Source organism: Mastigoproctus giganteus, chromosome 8, assembly GCF_048544385.1.
Source record: "Mastigoproctus giganteus isolate SK-2022 chromosome 8, ASM4854438v1, whole genome shotgun sequence".
NCBI classification, from domain to species: Eukaryota; Metazoa; Arthropoda; class Arachnida; order Uropygi; family Thelyphonidae; genus Mastigoproctus; species Mastigoproctus giganteus.
Window position 1 is genome coordinate 95,836,890 of NC_143582.1, and position 18,792 is coordinate 95,855,681.

At 41.0% G+C, this 18,792-nt stretch overlaps 1 pseudogene; it reads left to right on the plus strand.

Moving 5' to 3' along the window:
* Nucleotides 1–715: 715 nt before the first annotated feature.
* LOC150081726 (neuropeptide SIFamide receptor pseudogene) overlaps nt 716–18,792 on the plus strand; it is a 70,429-nt pseudogene continuing 52,352 nt past the window's right edge.

The window sequence follows — 18,792 nt, forward strand, 5'->3', positions numbered from 1 at the left end:
ACGTATGAGAAACAGAAAAAACAGGAGAGCAGAAGTATTTGCGTAATGTAGTAGTCTACAAGAAGAAGTAGCGGGAATATAACACATCCACTTCTCTCCCAAAAAACATCCAAATCCCAATCGATCTGAAATATAAAAAACCTTTCATTCATAAGAATTTTGAACTGATAATACAGGCAAAGAGGGACTGACCTTCAAATTAAACGATAGATGCATAAAAAAATGGAAAATGCGTGATCCGTGTATCACTGGAGAGAGTAATGACAGAGCGCATGTGCAGTGCATCTTGAATTTATCCTTTTTTTCCTTCACGCCGTTAATGCCGCTGCTCTTTCTGAGACAAGGAACGATACGACCAGAGCGAATCATTTTCACCGAAGAAGTTTGCTTTTGAAAGGAAGAGATGACACACTGACTGGAAGTTCTAAAAATGGGGAAGTTCCTCTCGCTATGGTCGAAGTTTCAAGAAGGCACGTGACACGATAGCGTCATCTTATTCGATCACACACACGTGAGTAATGCGAAATGTGCGAGAACTAACTGTTATAGCTAAAAGACAACAGCGCTGTCATCGTTATACCCACTTATGAAAAGGGAACGCGATATCTGTCGCTTTTTGTGTCCATAAGCATTTTGCACGCCCCTTAATGTTATCAAAGCTACTCGAAGGATTTTCTGAGGAAAGGTATTTTTAAAATGTGTTGAGCTACACGTCATGCCACCGACTTCTCGTTACCATCCTCCCCTAATGGAAGGCATACAGTGGCCAATAGGGGGTCCTCTAGGAAGTAATATTTCTCAGGAAAATTTCACCCATCAATGTAATCTGAGTATAGGATGTTTTCTGCGTCATTCCTTGGCGTGGACAGCTAGTTACAGTGCGGCCTACATATTAGTGTTCGTGGTGGGGGTGATTGGCAATACCTGCGTTTTGAGTGTGGTATATCGGAACAACTCCATGAGAATGACTTTCCACATGCTTCTGGTGAACCTTGCCGTGGCTGATCTGATGGTAGTTTTATTCTGTCTCCCAGCAACTCTAGTTGGCCACGTCTTTGGCCGTGAGTATTTACTTCTTTTTATTTACTAGATGCTAGGCCCCTTTAAACCAACGGATTAATCAGTGCAGTGAATTGAAATTAATAAGGTAACGTACCAATACTATCGGTGCCAATAAACATACTTCAGAGAAACGATTTGGCAAATGCAGTAATAGACACCATACCAATATCGCACCATATCAGTTGCTTTGTTTGCCAGTCAGCCATATAATAATTTAAGAAACAATCCACCAACCAATCATCTACATTTAATTGCTCATTTTTAAACACTTATTTATAAGATAAATGTTCTTATGGCTTGTCGACAGAGTGGTGTATTCACACTTTTCGGGGATTAATTGGTTGCCGTATATAATAAAAACAAAAATAATAAAAATAAAATAAAGTCCATAGTAAAAATAAAAATACCCTCAACAAACAGTTGACTAAACAAACAAGGTAATATTTGTCTTGTATACTGTATTACACGGGGGAAAAAGCTAAGTAAGCTTCAATTATCTCGAGATTTGATACGTTTATTATAGAGTAAATCTAAGCTCAACTAAATTAATTGGTGCGGGTCTCAAGATCACTGAAGCTTATGCTCAGATTTCAGCAGTTGTATCCGCTGAAAATAACTTCTAAATAAGATCGTAGACCGCTAATATCATTAACTTTTTTCAGTGAAAAATTTAAAGCAACTATTATATCAAAAACTTCCCCCTCGGCATTTCCCTGCCGAAAAAAAGTTTTAAACTAATTTATTTTTTCATGTATTTACAAATGTGACTTACGCGAGATCGTAGTAAAGAACCACCGGGGGATAGAGTAAAAGAAGTGGGTGATTGAGATCAAGGGGAGGCGTGAATAATATTGGGCTTTTACCATATAATTTTCCATGGTTTTGAGCGGAAATTGGTTCATTAGGCGGGGTTGATCTCCTCATTCTCTCCCCCTACATAAGATACTCTTCGTTTATAGCAAAATGTGCTTGTGAGCAGTTAAGCAACCAATATCACATTTATTTTCATGTCAGAGACTAATTTAGTGGAATATGTGAAGAACAAATTTTTAAAAGTAATGTAAGAAATCAGTATCCTTTACCATACTTCCCATGCATAATTATGATTTTAGCGTCCATTGCCTTTGAATTATAGGGGCCTCTACGCATTCTCTGTATTCGGTTGAAAAGGATTAAATTACTGAAGTTCTTACACAATGCAATATAAAATTTATGAAAATGAGGCAGCTTTGGAAAAGAATAATTTGTAAACATGATGCATAATGTATAAGAGGTGTGCCAATAAGGTTCCTAGATTGGTGCAATAAAAAGAACACAAAGTGAAGACGCTCAAATATGGTTTTATTTTGATTCAAAGTAATTATGATTTCAGCGTCACCACCTGATTGAATGCCCATATGACTCTGTTCTAAAAGTTTCTAAAAAGAGTCAGCGAAGGCGTCAAACAGATGATGTTCAGTTTGGTGGTAATGTTTTTCTTTATGTCTTCAACATCCTGAAGTCTCTTTCCTTTGAGGGCAGTTTTTACCTTAGGAAAGAGGAAGAAGTCCGCTGGTGCTAGCCTGGGAGAGTAGTGTGGATGGTTAATGTGTACAACGCCATGTTTCGTCAGACATGTCTTCACAGAAAGTGCGGAATGGACGAGGGCATTGTCGTGCAACAAGAACCAGCTATCTTTCCGTCAAAATTACGGCTTAACCCGGAAATGCACTTCAATATTCTTTAAGGCACCTGTATGTATACCGCACCATTGACTCTCTCCTCTTCAGGTACAAATTCCTTGGTGAATCACACCCTGTTTACCAAAAAAACATGATCAGCATCGTCTTAATCCTGGACTTCTGCAAACGAAATTTCTTAGGGCTTGGTGATGATGACAAAGTCCAGTGCATGCTGTGACGCTTCGTCTATTGACAGTAGAAAAACACCTAATACTGTACTCATCTCGAGTGACAATACAATTAAGGAAATTAGGATTGTCTTGGCAAGTCTGGATGAAATCTTCGCATGATGAAACTCTTCGTTGCCTCTGTGAGGCTGTGCAGCACAAATTTTGCACTGTACAGGCGTTCCTTTTCCCTAAATCTTCATGTAGAATTTCACGAATCGTCTCCTTATTCATATCCAATTCAACTCATCAACCATCATTCTGAGAATGAAACGACGACCTCTTTGCCACAATTTTCCGAACTTTTGCAACTCTTCTCATTTCGAGAGGTTGACGGATGTCCACTTCTTGGGTCATCGCGAACATCCTCACGTCCGTCTTTGATCAGCTTATACCATTCAAACAAACACATCAATATGACTTAAATTTCATCGCCATAAACAGTTTTTAACATTTCATACTTTCTATTGCAGATTTTCCCAGTTTAAAGCAAAATTTTACATTCGGTTCGTTGCTCCATTGTAAAATCCCGAAGCACGTTAACGCTACTAGCGAAACTGGTTGTTACTTGTAGCCTGCCATCCTACTGGATAATATATATTGTGAACTATATATAACATTTATTGTTAACTAAAGTCTGTGGTTTAGTTTCCTCGGGGTACCATTCTGAACAGCAATAGGAACTGTGGTTTAGAATAAGCAAACATTGTGGTTGTTCGTTATACGATGTTTTTTGTACGGTCCGGTGGAGAACCAGTTCAGCGAAGTTTAAACTAGCTATCCAGGATTTCACACTTCTGTATGGATTATCTGTTCTAGAAGCAATCGTAATCCGTTTATACGGATTATGACTGCTCAAAGAACAGATACTTTGCAGACTTTTCCCTCTTCAGAAATGTTTGTCCAAGTTTTGGATTCGACTCTGAACTCAGTTTTTTTATTATTTTTTTTTTATTTTGTCACCTGTCTGAATTTCCTCTCATACCATGATGAATTGTGAAAATGTCAAGCATGACTTGGTTAATTTGTTACATTTCAAGTTTCTTGTCAATTTCCCAACCGAAGACCACAGTACATCACCTCTTTCATAATGAAAGAAGAAACGGGTGGTCTTTCAATATTATGAAAGAAGAATTGACTGACACTACAAAATATTTATTTCTTTATCTTCAATGATATTGAGAAGTAATGGAAATCTTTTTTTTTTTTTTTTTTTTTTTTTTCGGCAAAATCGATAAATGTCTATTTAGTTCAATAAAACTTGTTCACCAAAGAGCTATAGTATGACGAATGGGTTCTCCAAATCAAATTTAAGTTAAATAATATTTCACTTTAACCAGCAGACTTTCAACTATCGTAAGGAAACGTGGTCGTAGAAATCTACAATTGAAAGTCAACTGGTCAATTGAAAGAACTAATTCCACGATTTACTAACTGAAAGTCAACTGGTCGCCAGAACTAATTCCACAATTTACTAAATTTATTCAAAAACTTACAGCTTCTGCAATGATTGTATTAAATATTTTAAGTAGTAATCCTCCTTTGTATTGCATCAGCACACAATCCCCTCGATGGCACAACGTCGGCTAAACTGCGCTGATGCTTTTATATACACAGTATATATATATATACCTAAAGTTTTCCGCGAATGTTCTGCAGTAGCACTGATCAGTCCGTGAACCATCAACCTGCTTTGACGTTCATTACGTACTGTAATGAGGGATGAGTGCTCTCTCTCATTGGTCTTTTTAATTAACTAACAGGGAAGGCGATCTTGACTAATTTATTGGCAGGTGAGGGCGGTGGTTTGGCTCGTATTTCTAGACATTCGTTCGTTTAAAGCAATCAGAAACGGCGAGTTAGACGAGTCATCATCCCGTACTGATACATGCTACCTGCATTAACTTTCTTTAAAAATAAATCTTTAATGTCCTCTATCACAGTACAGCGGTTTCACCACTTGTCAGTCGTTTTGGAAAGTTCTGGTTTTGAGTCTCATCGACAACTGAAGAAATTTCTAAAGTCCTCTTCAAACAAGGCTTTAGTTAGTTGATCTCAGGCGGAGGGAGTGGGGTTTGTCCCAGTCAGTTATTCCGGGTTTTTCAGCCCGCGCCCTCGTGGTAGCACAGTTGGTAAAAGCGCCCTCCTTTCCCACACAGGGTGGAAAGGACTTGAGTTCGAATCCTGTCAATGACGCGAGGAACTTTTATGGGACTTTTTCACAACGTGGTCGAGTTAGTCAGTCTCAAGCAAGGGTAGCACGGTTTTTACTTCCCGGAAACGAGTTTTCACCTGTTTATTCGTAATCCCGGAGAGTAGACAGTCATGCATGTGTTTGTATAAGACCTGGTATTTTATACTGAATTGTGCATTACAACACTGATCCACTTCGCCTGAAATCTGAAGGATTAAGTGGATAAATGACAGTAGTGCATTTAAAATATTATAATATAAGCGTTTATAAGTTAGGCGATCCACTTCCTTCTTTCTCTACGTGAAATACACACAGTTTATAGACTATGTACAGTAGCGTATAGTTTGTACTGTCTTAAAGAACCGTAAGCTAAAATCATAACGTACCAAATTAAAGGATAAATGTTTTTAAAAGGAATTCAACAAAACTAGATGTCTGCCTGCTAGTGAACCACTCATTAGCATTCACAGGCATTGCAGTTTCCATGAGTTGTGTTTGTGTGAGACGATTGGATAAGCAAATAAGGGAAAGAAAAGATGGCTCACAAGACAGACCTTGGGCCGTCAGGAACAGCTGTGACGTCGGTAATGATTTTAGCTACCGTGAAATGGAAGAGGACAAATAATGCAGTGTGTCTTCCAGCTGCGCTGGAGTTTGATGAAACTTTTGGTGATCGGCATAAAACCGATATTTCTGAAAAATTCAAGGAATTGTCTTTATTGAAGTTATAAAGTCCTCATTTTCCCATCTAATTTGCATCTAGAAATGCATGCACAATGGACGTATAACTAGCCAGTAAAACTATCATACTTTAATATTCAGGAATTGGTAAGGAAGAGGAGGAGACGAAGGCGAATTCGCATAATTTAAGCTTTTCAACAACTGCACATGTTTCAGTATTACCTTATCAGAAACTCAATTGCATTATCAGAAACTCAATTGCATTATCAGAAACTCAATTGCATTATCAGAGACTCAATGAGCAGAGATCTCACTGATTCTCAGATAAGTTTTGTAATAGTTGATAAAGTTTAAATATCCTTGGCTGAAGAAATGTTTGATTAATTAAGATCAAAAGTAGCATGCATTTCTAACTGAGAATACCACTAATGAAAGCCAAGTCCAATAGGTTTCTTGCCAAGGCGTCAAATAATCCTAAAATACATTCACCACCTTACCATTAATATCCCGACATCTGCATATCTACAAATAACCTTTATTTATAGGAAACTAATAATGTATCCTGAAAACTTTAGCCTTTATGACAGCCCTACTTTCCTTGGAACATTCTTCACCAGTTTATTATTATTATTATCATCATCAGTTTATTCAACAAACACCCCTGTACAGAATTATCTAGGAGGGTGGCTCATACATACATCCAACTAAACTTATTAGAGTGTAACATAGAATAAAATATCAGCAAATACATAAGATAAATAAATATAGAGGAAAAATTGCAAAACATTATACATACATAGAAAAATTACATCGTCATTTACACTATCAATTGATTCTGATGTTCATTCTCTGAACAAAAAGGAATACTCTCAATCCGCTAAGAGTCTTTTGGAGACACTATAAATCGTTCATTTAAGATTTGCATGAGTTCGAGGGCACTTGAAGTCTTTCTTGGATTACGTTCTTCATTATATTTCTAGTTTCGTATACAGATCCGCTGCAATGTGCTTCCTGTAAGTTTTCTCATGGCAGTACCTGTCCGGGTCTATTTTTAGGTCTCTAAACAGCTCCAGAGTATTGGCAAGAAACATCCGCCTTAATTCGTCCGTGTTATTGAGAGCTCTTCGGAGACTGAGGGTTGTGGAAGCGGGCTCCAGGGCAGGGTCTTACTACAAGATTTTCAATTTGAGGGCATCTAAACTCCCAGTCAGAAGTTGTGCCAGAGTGCAGATGTTACGTATTGTGATCACCTGAATCTACGGAGCTGTGTTCAAGTTTGCATACAGTATGGATTTCGAAATTGTGAAGCGCTTCCCGGAAATCCTATTTAACCACCGGAACAACCAGTATTCCAGGCTAGGAAATTTCCTAATATAAGTATTTGGAGCAGAGGACCAAATTGTAGAAGCATATAAGGATACAGGAACGATACACCTTTGGATATATTGATTCTAGCTGCTGGTTTAGAATCCCAGTTATTTCCTGTCTTACAGCCCATATGGGCTGTAAGACAGGAGCTATATATATAGCTTAGTTTTCTGTGCAGTCTTTCTTAGACGCATCCAACGATCCAATTCATCACAGAGGTTCTCTGCAGGACTGAAGTTTTCCTATAGTTTTCCAGTCCAACCTTTTCGACGCTCATGGCCTCAAAACCAGTCCGTCACAACGCGAGCAGTATGACATGGAGCGTTGTCCTGTTAACACAGCAATGCGCCTTTCCCGAGGTGCTGACACAACCTAAGTAACGCATTACTGTCGAGGAAGTCTTGGCAGATTCATGGTTTTTGTCCAAAACAATCAACAGTCAACCAGACTAAACCATAAAACAGCCCCAGATCATCACGCTGCTTCCGCCAATCATTGACGGGGCAATACAGTCTGACGCTACGCGGGGTTTGGCATTAGTTGGTGATTAGTAGCTTGTGAACGATTGCAAGGCCATAGTAATCCATACCATGGAGCATCCTGCGCACTGTACTGGGCTGATATGTGTCTCAAACGTCTCATGGCGGTGTGTGTGTGTGTGTGTGTGTGTGTGCGCGCTGCAACAACGTCAACCTGTGTTCGGACGAATCTTTGCCTGCCATGTTTCGCAAGCTTCTTAGCAAATAAGTCTTCCCAGTCGTTTCGTGATGGTTTTAGCCCCAGTCCACTTCTATTCGCAGATCACATCACTAATTGTCGACCTATGGATTTTAAGTGCCATTGAATGTTGCGTAGATATATTGTTTATGTGGCACCCCATTCTCATTCCGCGCTGCAAGTCTGTTAACTCAATCAATCACAGCATCTTGCATTGACTCTTGCCTCTGTTTCCTCGAAAACCTACTAGCACAAGTATAGTTGTTTGTTTGTTTTAGTTAGTTGTTGGCGCATCGGCTTCTGTGGCCATAATGCACCTCCCAAGGTTTTTGCAGTACTCTGATCCAAGCCCGAGGCAGGATTCGAACCCGCGACCTTTGGGTTGCCAGGCAGGCACTTTACCCACCCGGCTAGCCCTGTCGGCAAGTAAGTATAGTTGTAACTGACACGTGGGTGCTTGGATAAGATATTACCAACTATCAACGGAAGGTGTCCAGATAGTAATGGAAGGGAAGTGTACACTAGAGTGAATTTAGTGAGTTTATTTAATGAGTGAATACAATCTCTGAAACTTGAACCCTACTATGCTGTAGTGTAATGCAATTACCCTAAAATTCTGCATTCATCTCTTGAGGACATGAACATCAGACAGGCAAAAATTGAAGACATGAATACAGACATGAATCTTATGTACAAATTTCATAACCGAAACAGTAAAGTTCAAGGCTTTTAAACACCTACATGCAGACAAGAACACCTTTTCCCTTTCAAACAAGAAACATTGTCATCAACTGAAAATAGCTTTGTCAGATCCATTCTGTTTGTCCCAACCTCCTCTTTTAAAGGCGAGTTTACAAACATGCCTCATTTACCATATTCATCCATCCATATGTAACAACTCGATTCTAAGTGTACAGATTTTCGTGAAATTTATATTTCGCTCTTTAGAAATATTTGTTGAGCCACCCCAAATTTCTTTAAGATCAGACAAACAGAAATTCAGCAAATATTTTTCTCGTTTCTTAATTTCGAGATACCTATAGTTAAAAATCAAAGTATGTTTCAGATGTTTTAGTTCATTACTCAATAAACAAAAGTAGGATTGACACCAAATATTCAGCATATGTTTTGCTGATCCGCAGAGGTTTTAGGTTTAATTCTAGTTCTACAGCACCCAAGTTTTCTCCTAATGAAGGCTGCCATATTAGGGCCACCCAAGAACCAACTCATCTGCCCATGCGTAATATGTCCGTAAATTGAGTGTGCTCTCTGATCGGTTTGTTTCTTTGCTGGACGAAAAACACGAGTTTCTGAGGAGAAAACTTTCATATCCACGCCTGAAACTGACTAAGTCAGCCATGTTGGAATTTTTGGTAAATACTTGTTGAATATAGTACCTTTTCACCACTGCATCACTATTTTATAATCGAACCTGCCTCAAACGTAGCACAAATGCGTATATTAAGGCCGCCGTAGCCTAGTGGTCAGGCGCGCAGGTGCATAAGTACACGTGCCTTGAGTGACCGGGGTTCAAGCCCGTGACTGCTGAATACGGTGCTGTTTCTTTTATTCTGTCTATTTGTGAACTCCTCTGACCGTTTGGTCGTCCCGGAGTATAAACAGAAAATTTATTTATTATCTAATTTGTTAAACTCCACCCTTAATTTTGTACTGGCTCCGATAATGAACCTTTAATTAGCCCTACTCGCATTTAGTTTTTACAGACATGAATCTTATGTACAAATTTCATAACCGAAACAGTAAAGTTCAAGGCTTTTAAACACCTACATGCAGACAAGAACACCTTTTCCCTTTCAAACAAGAAACATTGTCATCAACTGAAAATAGCTTTGTCAGATCCATTCTGTTTGTATACGTTAACGTTTACTTTGACACTCCAGTCGGAAACTTATAAACTTCTAACTAAAATGAAGCATTCATGAGCACAATTGCTTCTGAAGTCCTTTTCCATCTTTTTTTTCAGTTGTATGAATTTTTTCCACGTTTGTATAATTTAACGTTTGACACTCCATTTGGAAACTTTTAAACTTCTGACTAAAATTTTTAATAATGACATTTTCAATATTTCAGAAATAAAACCGAAGTAAAAATGAAACATTCATGAGTACAATTGCTTTCGACGTCCTTTTCCAACTTTTTTTTTTAATCTACGAACACAAGATGGATTCTCAACAGATACTTTACATAAAATGTAAAAGGTGAGAAATAAAATTTTGTTACATTTATAGCTTCAGTTTCCCAGGCAATACGAAGACCCGTGTAGTAATCTTGCTGTCGGAATTCCTATATTCGTGAACCCGGGAAACCGTCTACGATTTCTGACAGCTGCAATGTGAGAACGAAACTGTTGAAGTCTTTCGTCTAGTAGTAACTTGGAACGCGACAGGCAGGACAACGATTTCTTTTTTTAATATATACATTTGACACCACAGGTTGTATGACATCAAACATGCGAAAATGCATACACATATACGCAAAAAAACGCAAATAACTTTCAAAGCGGTAGTGATGCAATGCGCGTGTTATTTTCATAAAAAAAAATCTTCGCTAAGGAAAAGAATATCAATTTGATGTATTGATTAAAAATTCTCCGGAAAAAAAAAAAAAGTTATCCAAGATGAATTTGCAGAGAAGAGCACTCTTCTCCTCATTATGACTTACGAAAGACAAATAGTGCTGACCTCTTTTGCCAATGAGATGATCGTGACATGACAGCAAAGGCAAAGCTACCAAGGCCTGAGAGCTTCAGTTTTCAATGAGTAACGGAATAATGAAAACATTTATGATACCAACACTTGGGATAGATAAATATAAACCTGAAAGGAGCAATGATGAGTTGATATGAAGATGAAGTAAGCGAAATATCGCCAGTCATGACAGGCTTCAAGGAAATTTCAACTGCAACGCTTTCATAAGGATGTATATTATATCCTTTATCTGATTAGTTTAGAACTGGAAGACCTCTATGATGTCTTGTAGAACACTTCAGTGCTGAAACTCACCGTAGTTAAATAACTATACAAGTAGATTACACGTATTCTACTCTACTTGTATAGTTATTCAACTACGGAGAGTATCAGCACTGAAGTGTTCTACAAGACATCACAGAGTGATTCTTCCATTTCTAAAATAATTTATTTATAACGTAGAACGTATTGAGCCATTGCTGTTCTGTTATCCATTAATTAAATTCCCTGTCTGATATATCATTTTATATTTCTGAAATTCATGGTCGAATAAAATTAACCTGACCTCGTTCTAGATATCTGAGACGTGTTTTTTAAGAGATAACCAAACCAAGCTGCAGTTATCAAGGACGGGAATTATTAATTACTTGTATCTAAGTAAGGTAGTATTGCTGATAAAAGGCACACTAAAGCAGCTGATCAGTACGGAAAGTATAAAGGCACTGGAGATATAAGAGAACCAGTATTGAGTAATGGAATGCATATCTGAAGAAAAACTCCTATTTCATTAACAGGATCAGTTGCCGGGTGATTTTCTCTGGAACTGGAATAGTTTTAGGTCATTCAGGCAGGCGCATAGAGAGCTAACCCGCCCCCGTGCAAAGCGGACCACCCTTGTGTTTGTAGGTGATAACAAATGTTGGCAGGGTGGTTAATAACAGTAATCAGGGTGTGCTACTGCAATAAGATCAGAAAAAATTAAGCCAGACATGCTGAGAAGTACCAACTGAAATATAACATTGACAAATGCAAAGTACTGGACATGGGTATCAGTACCCCAGAGTAACGTACCAACTGTGTGGTACTACCCTCGGGTAGTGGAGAATGAAAAAGACGTGGGGTAATTGAAGTCATATGAAGCTTTCTGAGCAGTGCAAACAGGCGGCGAGAGTAGCTCATTGGGATTTGTCAATGATATAAAGGAATTTTTCTAGCAGCGCTAAGGATGTGATTATCCCTTTGTATAAGGCAATGGTCAGGCCACACCTTGAGTACTGCATTCAGGTCTGAAACCCTCATTTTAGGAAGAATGTACAGATGCTGGAACAAGTAGAGAAGGGCAACGAGATTGGTGAGTGGAACAAAGGGTTACTTTTACCAAGAAAGACTTAAGTTCTGCAAATTGCAGCGTCTAGAGACTACGCACCTGTGAGGTGATCTGATTGAGGTGTATAATGCCTTGAATGGATTGAGCAGGCCCAATGCTGATGGGATTCTTCTTCCTCAGATTACTCACCTGAGGGGACTTAAATTCAAATTGAGGAAAGACAATTGCAGAATAGATGTATGGAAATTTGTGTTTATCCAGCGGGTGGTTGATTGTTGGAAAAAACTTCCATCTGTCTTTGTGGAAGTTGACAACTTAAAAAAATTCAAGGTTGAATTAGACAAACTTTTGGAGTAAATGGATGGGTTTTTTTTTTTTTTTTGGCTGATGCTGTATAAGCTTGCTTTCTTGTATCATATACCTATGCTAAATGCAGTAGTGCAAGGTACTGGATATGTGCAGTAATCACAGATTAACATACCGGCGGTGCGATACCACAATTTCGGCAGTGGAGAACAAAAAGACCGGGAGGGAGATAATTGTGCCGTCAGATATGAACATGGATGTAAATGCCTGTGGCACGCTTTTGTGAACTAGCGGACTCAATGCTTCGCTGTGTGACTGCTCTTATCCGGCGAAAGGTGGGCTTACCCGTTACTAGGTAGGTATCCCCTGATTTATGTCCACTTAGTGTAGATCTATTGGAAAGGGTACAGAGAACATAAAACAGATTAAGGAAAGGTCCGCCAGGTGGCCGGTAGTACAAGTTGATGGTAAATTGTGCTCTCTAAAGTAACTTAAATTTAGTAAAAAATCTAGATTATTACCCAATATGATAGATATCATCTTATAGTGGACGCCAAATGCTTTCCAATCATACGGGTCATGGAGGCACTGGACTTACAGCAGATAAGTAACTTTTAATTTTAATTTGTGTTTGAACAATTTTGTTAAAGCCGAAGCAAACTACTGCCATTGTCTTGACCGGCTGAAGGTCACTGGTGTGAAGGTAGCTTTTTGGTCGCTATATTGCCTTCGGCACTGGTTGCCCGCCCGCGACCACCTGTAGTTAACCCAATTGACTTAAAAGTTATTGTTCTTCCTACAACTCTACTGCAGAACGGTAAACTGACTACCCTTCCCCAATTAATGCTTGATTTGTCATCTGCTGCTTATAGCTCTGCATAATGGCTGTAAAAGTAAATGCACATCGTAGAGCTTCACTGCGTTCCTGCAGGCAACCGCACCAGTCCTCGGGGGAAGAAAACTCGGAGGGGGTTCCCTCCTCGATCGCGATGACTAAAAACAAAATTCGGACCGCGAAACAACAGGCTTCCGCGGCAAATGAACACGGCATACCTGCCGCGGGCAACTCTCCCGGCGGCGACGATGCTGATTGTAATGGGGTGAACAGCGATTGTGATCCCGCAGCATCCACGAAGAGACTTCCTACCCTCAAGAAAAAGGTTCTCAAAAGACCAGACGCATCTGGTTCACTCCCCCCTAAACAATGGGAGGATGAAGAGGAATGGGATGAAATGCCGAATTTATTCAGCAAGGATTTTCCCAACCTGAAAATTATACACAAACTGAGGCGCAAAATGGAATACTGTCTCAGTAGCAAAAACAGCAACGTCACCAGGGCCGTATCATTACAAATTTCGCGCTGCTGGGGCTCTTTAGAGAAGAAGTTATATGAGGTCATTATAGAAAATGAACAGCTGAAGGCCACCAATGCCCAACTCCAACAAACTAATAAAACTCTATCTAAAGTAACTAAAAATCCAACTATATCAGCTCTGAATACCGGGCTACCTTCCAACCAAGCTTCTGATGAAGATACTCGGCACCAGTTGTCTTATGCTGCCATGCTCAAACTACCTCAGATCCCCACCACACAGAACAAGCATATGCTGATTATAAAAGCTAGAGAAGGGTGCGACATCCCAGATAGCGATGGAGTGAAGGACACAGTCCTAAAGAAGATAAAACCAAAATTAGACAATCTCCAAATCAAAAACATTCGCAAAATTCGCGACAAAGGGATAATATTGGAAGCAGCCACTAAGTCAGATCTAGAACAGATCAAGTCTTGCGGCACAGCTGAAGATCTAACTCTTACCTTTGAAACCCCTAAACTCAGGGGACCAAATTTAATTGTGTTTGATGTAGATGGCTCAATCCAGAAAGTTGACCTACTGGAGGAAGTATATAACAGAAATCTCTTTGAATCCATGAGCAAAGAAGAAGCCATTAAGGAGATGAAAATTCAATTTTCCACCAATGCACGGACTCGCGGTCGACTTAATTGGGTTATAGAAGTGTCCCCCAGGATAAGGAGATTCCTACACAGCCAGGATAGAATTTTTCTGGGCTGGTCATCCCACAGATTCAGAGATTTTGTACCAGTCCTGAAATGCTACAAATGTCTTGGTTATGGGCACACCTCTGCTAAGTGTCTTAAAAAACAACCAATATGTGGGCATTGTGCTGAGGCAGGGCATCTCTACAAGGACTGTCCCAACAAAGCCTCCCCTCCTAAATGCTCAAATTGCAAAGCAATTAACAAACCCTACGATCACTCTGTGCGGGATGGAGCGTGCCTTGTATATAGAAGAGCAGCAGATATAGTACGCAATAAGACCAACTATGGAAAATAGGATGCTCAATCCCCCCTCTCCCAGACTTCGTATAGCTCAAATCAATGGCCAAAAATCCATCTCAGTGGCAACACAGCTTCATCCCCTAATGGACGAGTTGAATCTAGACATTCTTCTCCTTCAGGAACCATACTGCGTCCGTGGAAGGGTCTCTGGTTACCCCCTGGCTTTCAGGAAAATCCAGACCACAAACCAATTGTGCCTCGCTGCTATCATCGTCCGCAATCCAGACTTAGTAGTAACACAGATAGAATCACTCTGCACTCCCCACCTAGCGGGGGCTACAATAGAAGGCAGCTTCGGCCGTATTGCGGTCCTAACAGCATACTTCCAATTTGGTACAGATATCCTCCCGCACATAGCTCGACTAGAACAAGCTCTTGACCTCCTGGAGAACACTGATGTCATCATAGCCGCAGATTCGAATGCCCGGTCAACACAATGGTTCAATACCTCTACCGATGCAAGAGGAGATATGTTAGATGAATTCATTGCCTCACGCAGCCTTGAAATCATCAACAGACCAGGACAACCAACCACCTACTCTTCGGGAACTGGAGAGTCTAACCTGGACATCACACTAACTACTTCTTCTCTTCGCAATAGACTCCTCCATTGGCAGGTGCATGACACAGCCACTACTAGCGACCATCGCCTCATCACTTACAGTGTCACCGATTCTGCTCTCCCTCGTCAAGTGCCTATCCAGGATATTGTAAGATTCTCTACTAAAACAGCGAACTGGGACCAGTTTGACAATGTAATTCAAGATGCTCTTCATGACCCAGCTAGCAACTTCTACCAATCAATGAACAGTGCGCAGAAAACAGACTTTGTGCAGAGTCTGCTCCTCAAAGCTTCAGAGGCTTCCATGAAAAAATGTTCCAGGAAACCAAGATCTGTTCCATGGTGGTCGCAGGAACTCACTAACCTGCGCAATTCTCTGAAGCGCGCTCGGAAAGAATACCAACACAAGAGAAGGACTGAACCTGCTCACTTTGCAGAACAGTATAGAGACCGATTCAAAGCAGTCCGCCGTGAATATACTAACAAAATTTACCATGCCAAGCAAAGCTCCTGGCGTTCCCTTGTCGAGACTGAGGGGAACCGGAATCCATGGGGTTTAGTCCACAAACTCGTGAGGAATAAGCTGGGATCCACGGATGTCATACACTCTGTCCGCTCTGATGACTCGTCTGAGACTACACACTGGGAAGATACAATCAACCGGATTCTGGATGAACTAATATATCAGGGCAACACCAACTCTGATACTGACATCCACAGGAAGATATCAGTACAAAATTCCAGCTTCCAGCCAGATATTATGGAGGAACCATTCACAGAGGAAGAAGTCGATGCAGCAATTAAAAAAATCAAAAAAGGTAAAGCTCCTGGTTTGGATTTTATTGAAGGCGAGACTGTGCAACGTCTCTGGGCCATAGCTCCAATGATACTTCTTCAGCTCTTCAACACCTGTCTGAATGAGGGCAACTTTCCATCACGTTGGAAGCATGCTAATCTGAGGCTCTTACCTAAGGATCCCACAGGTACCTCCAAGGCATATCGCCCGATTGCGCTGCTTCCCATTCTCGGCAAGGTTTTTGAGAGACTGCTGCACTCCCGCTTCCAACCCCGATATGAAGCCAGTGGTTTGGCATCCTCGCTTCAATTTGGATTCAAACAAGGGTGCTCCACAATTGATGCTCTATCCAAAACCCTCAAAGTTGCAGAACAGTCGGATGCAACTTATGTACTGGCAATCTTCATTGACTTCAAAGGAGCTTTTGACACAGTGTGGTGGCCGGGCGTTCTTCAGAGGGCCAGAGTCTCTAACTGCACTTGGAATTTCTACCACTGCCTCAAAAGCTACTTCTCTAACCGAAAGGTCAGCATCAAAACAAAATATCACTGCATCACCCGACATCTAACCCGAGGCTGTCCCCAGGGCTCCATCCTGGGGCCAACTGTCTGGAATATGATACTCGACGACTGGCTCCTGAGGGACTACCCACACACTACTCAGCTTTCTTATGCCGACGACATGGTTATTATCATTGAGGGCCCCACCCGCGCCACCATAGAAACCCAGGCTACGGTTGTTCTCGCTGCTCTGTCCGTATGGGCCAAGGAAAATAAACTCTCAGTCTCCACTGAGAAGAGCAAAACCCTCCTATTAAAAGGCAAACTGGACTTCTCCAGACCTCCTACCATACGTTTTAATGGCCGCCCACTGAAAAACTACCGATCGGTGAAGTACCTAGGAGTAATTTTGGACGACAGGAGAACTTTCATTCCTCATATCCAGGCTATCAAAGAAAAGATAAAAAATTACATCACTATGTTAGCACGCTTTACCCGCAAGGACTGGGGTCTTAAAGGACCAACTCAACGCCTTTTATACTCAGCAGTATTTATACCAATTGTTACATATGGAGCTGCAGTATGGTACCACCGAATGACTTTAGTGCATGCTCAACGTAAAATTCAGCAAATTCAACGACTTATGCTACTACAAATGACCCGCGCATGTAGAACGACATCAACTGCCGCCCTACAGCTACTAACAGGCCGCCTCCCTTTGGACCTCCACGTCGCTTTTATCGGACTTTCTCATGCCATCAAGAAGAATAAGGAAGCTGAATTCCTCACTATTCAAACCCGTACCGATACCGACATCAAACAGGAACATAAACGTGTGTGGCTACAATTCATAAACTTATGGCAAACCGCTGGAATAACTCCACAACTGGTGCAACTACTAAACTTTTCCTTCCTGTGGTAACCTACATCAACAAGCAACGTTCCACTTGGTTCTTCCCTAACGTCTATGCTTCCTTCCTATTAACTGGCCACGGGTCCTTCAAGAGACGCCTTCTAGAGTTCGGCCTAGTCGAGGATGCCCTCTGTACCTGCGGAGAACCTGAAGACTGGGATCACGTGATGCACTCATGCAACGTATACTTAGATCTAAGAAACCAACTACTCCTAGACCTCCACACTGCATCACTTCGGCCAGAAACCAAGTTATTGGAATCTAATGATGCCTTCCGTGCACTGACCAGTTATGCCAACGAGGTCTTTCGTCGTCGCTGGCATCACCTGCAACTCCCGAACACTACTCCTGGATAACCTCCTCTAGACAGCAACTGATACGCAGCACCGGAAACTTCCAGACATGAAACTGCAAATGGCGGACAGCCCTGTCGACGCCGCTCCGTGATTCTCCATTGTGACGATCCTGGACTCTTTAATTTGAACTTTACCTATTCTCTTCTTCCTACCCACAGTCTTTCTTCAGGACTCCCACAACTGCACCTAGCACTCTTCCTGCTCCGTTTCGCCTGGGAGGATGCCTACGCTCTGTCATCCTCGCTATCTTGTCTGTCTTCCACTTTCCTGTCTCTTCTATGCTCTTTCCTTGGCCTTCCCCACTCTCGCTCCTGCAAGAGTGTGGACGGCCCGTCAGATGTCTTTTACTCCCTGGTCCGGCTCCTCGTGCCAGTGGACGGATGCTGGGAGGATCCTTCCTGGTGATCGCGCCTCCCAGTAACGAAGAGGCCAGTCAAACAACACAAACAACACACTACTCACACATAACCCACACTGACTGGCTTTGCTATGTTAACAGAGTATTTAACGCGGATTTGTGGGAAACCACGGGAACCGCATAACAAAAAACACTATGTCCACTATGTCCACTATAAAACAGATTAAGGAGGAAAACAAAAGGTTTCTCTTACGAAGAGAGGCTTCAGTTCTACAAACTGCGGCGTCTGAAGACTAGGCACCTGCGAAAAGATCTGACTGAGATGTTTAAGGCTCTGAATGGTTCGAGTAAACTAAATTTTGATGGCATCCTTACCCTAAATCTAGCTCAGACAGCACACGTGAATGGACATATTTTTAAATTGAGGAAGGACAGCCGCAGGATAGACGTGCGGAAACTTCAGCCAGAGGACTGATTTTTGCAGAAGTTGGTAATTTGAATAATTTTAGGGAGAAATTAGACAAATTATTAGAGAAGATGGACAAGTGATATGGGAAGGTTTTTTAGCTGTGTTTTCTTTGTATAATTTGCATCATTTGCCAATAACAACAACGCTAACATGTGTTTAGTGTGCCCACATATATATGTGAAGGTTAAAAGGCAATAATTCAATTCTAACAATGAATAAAAGTTAATA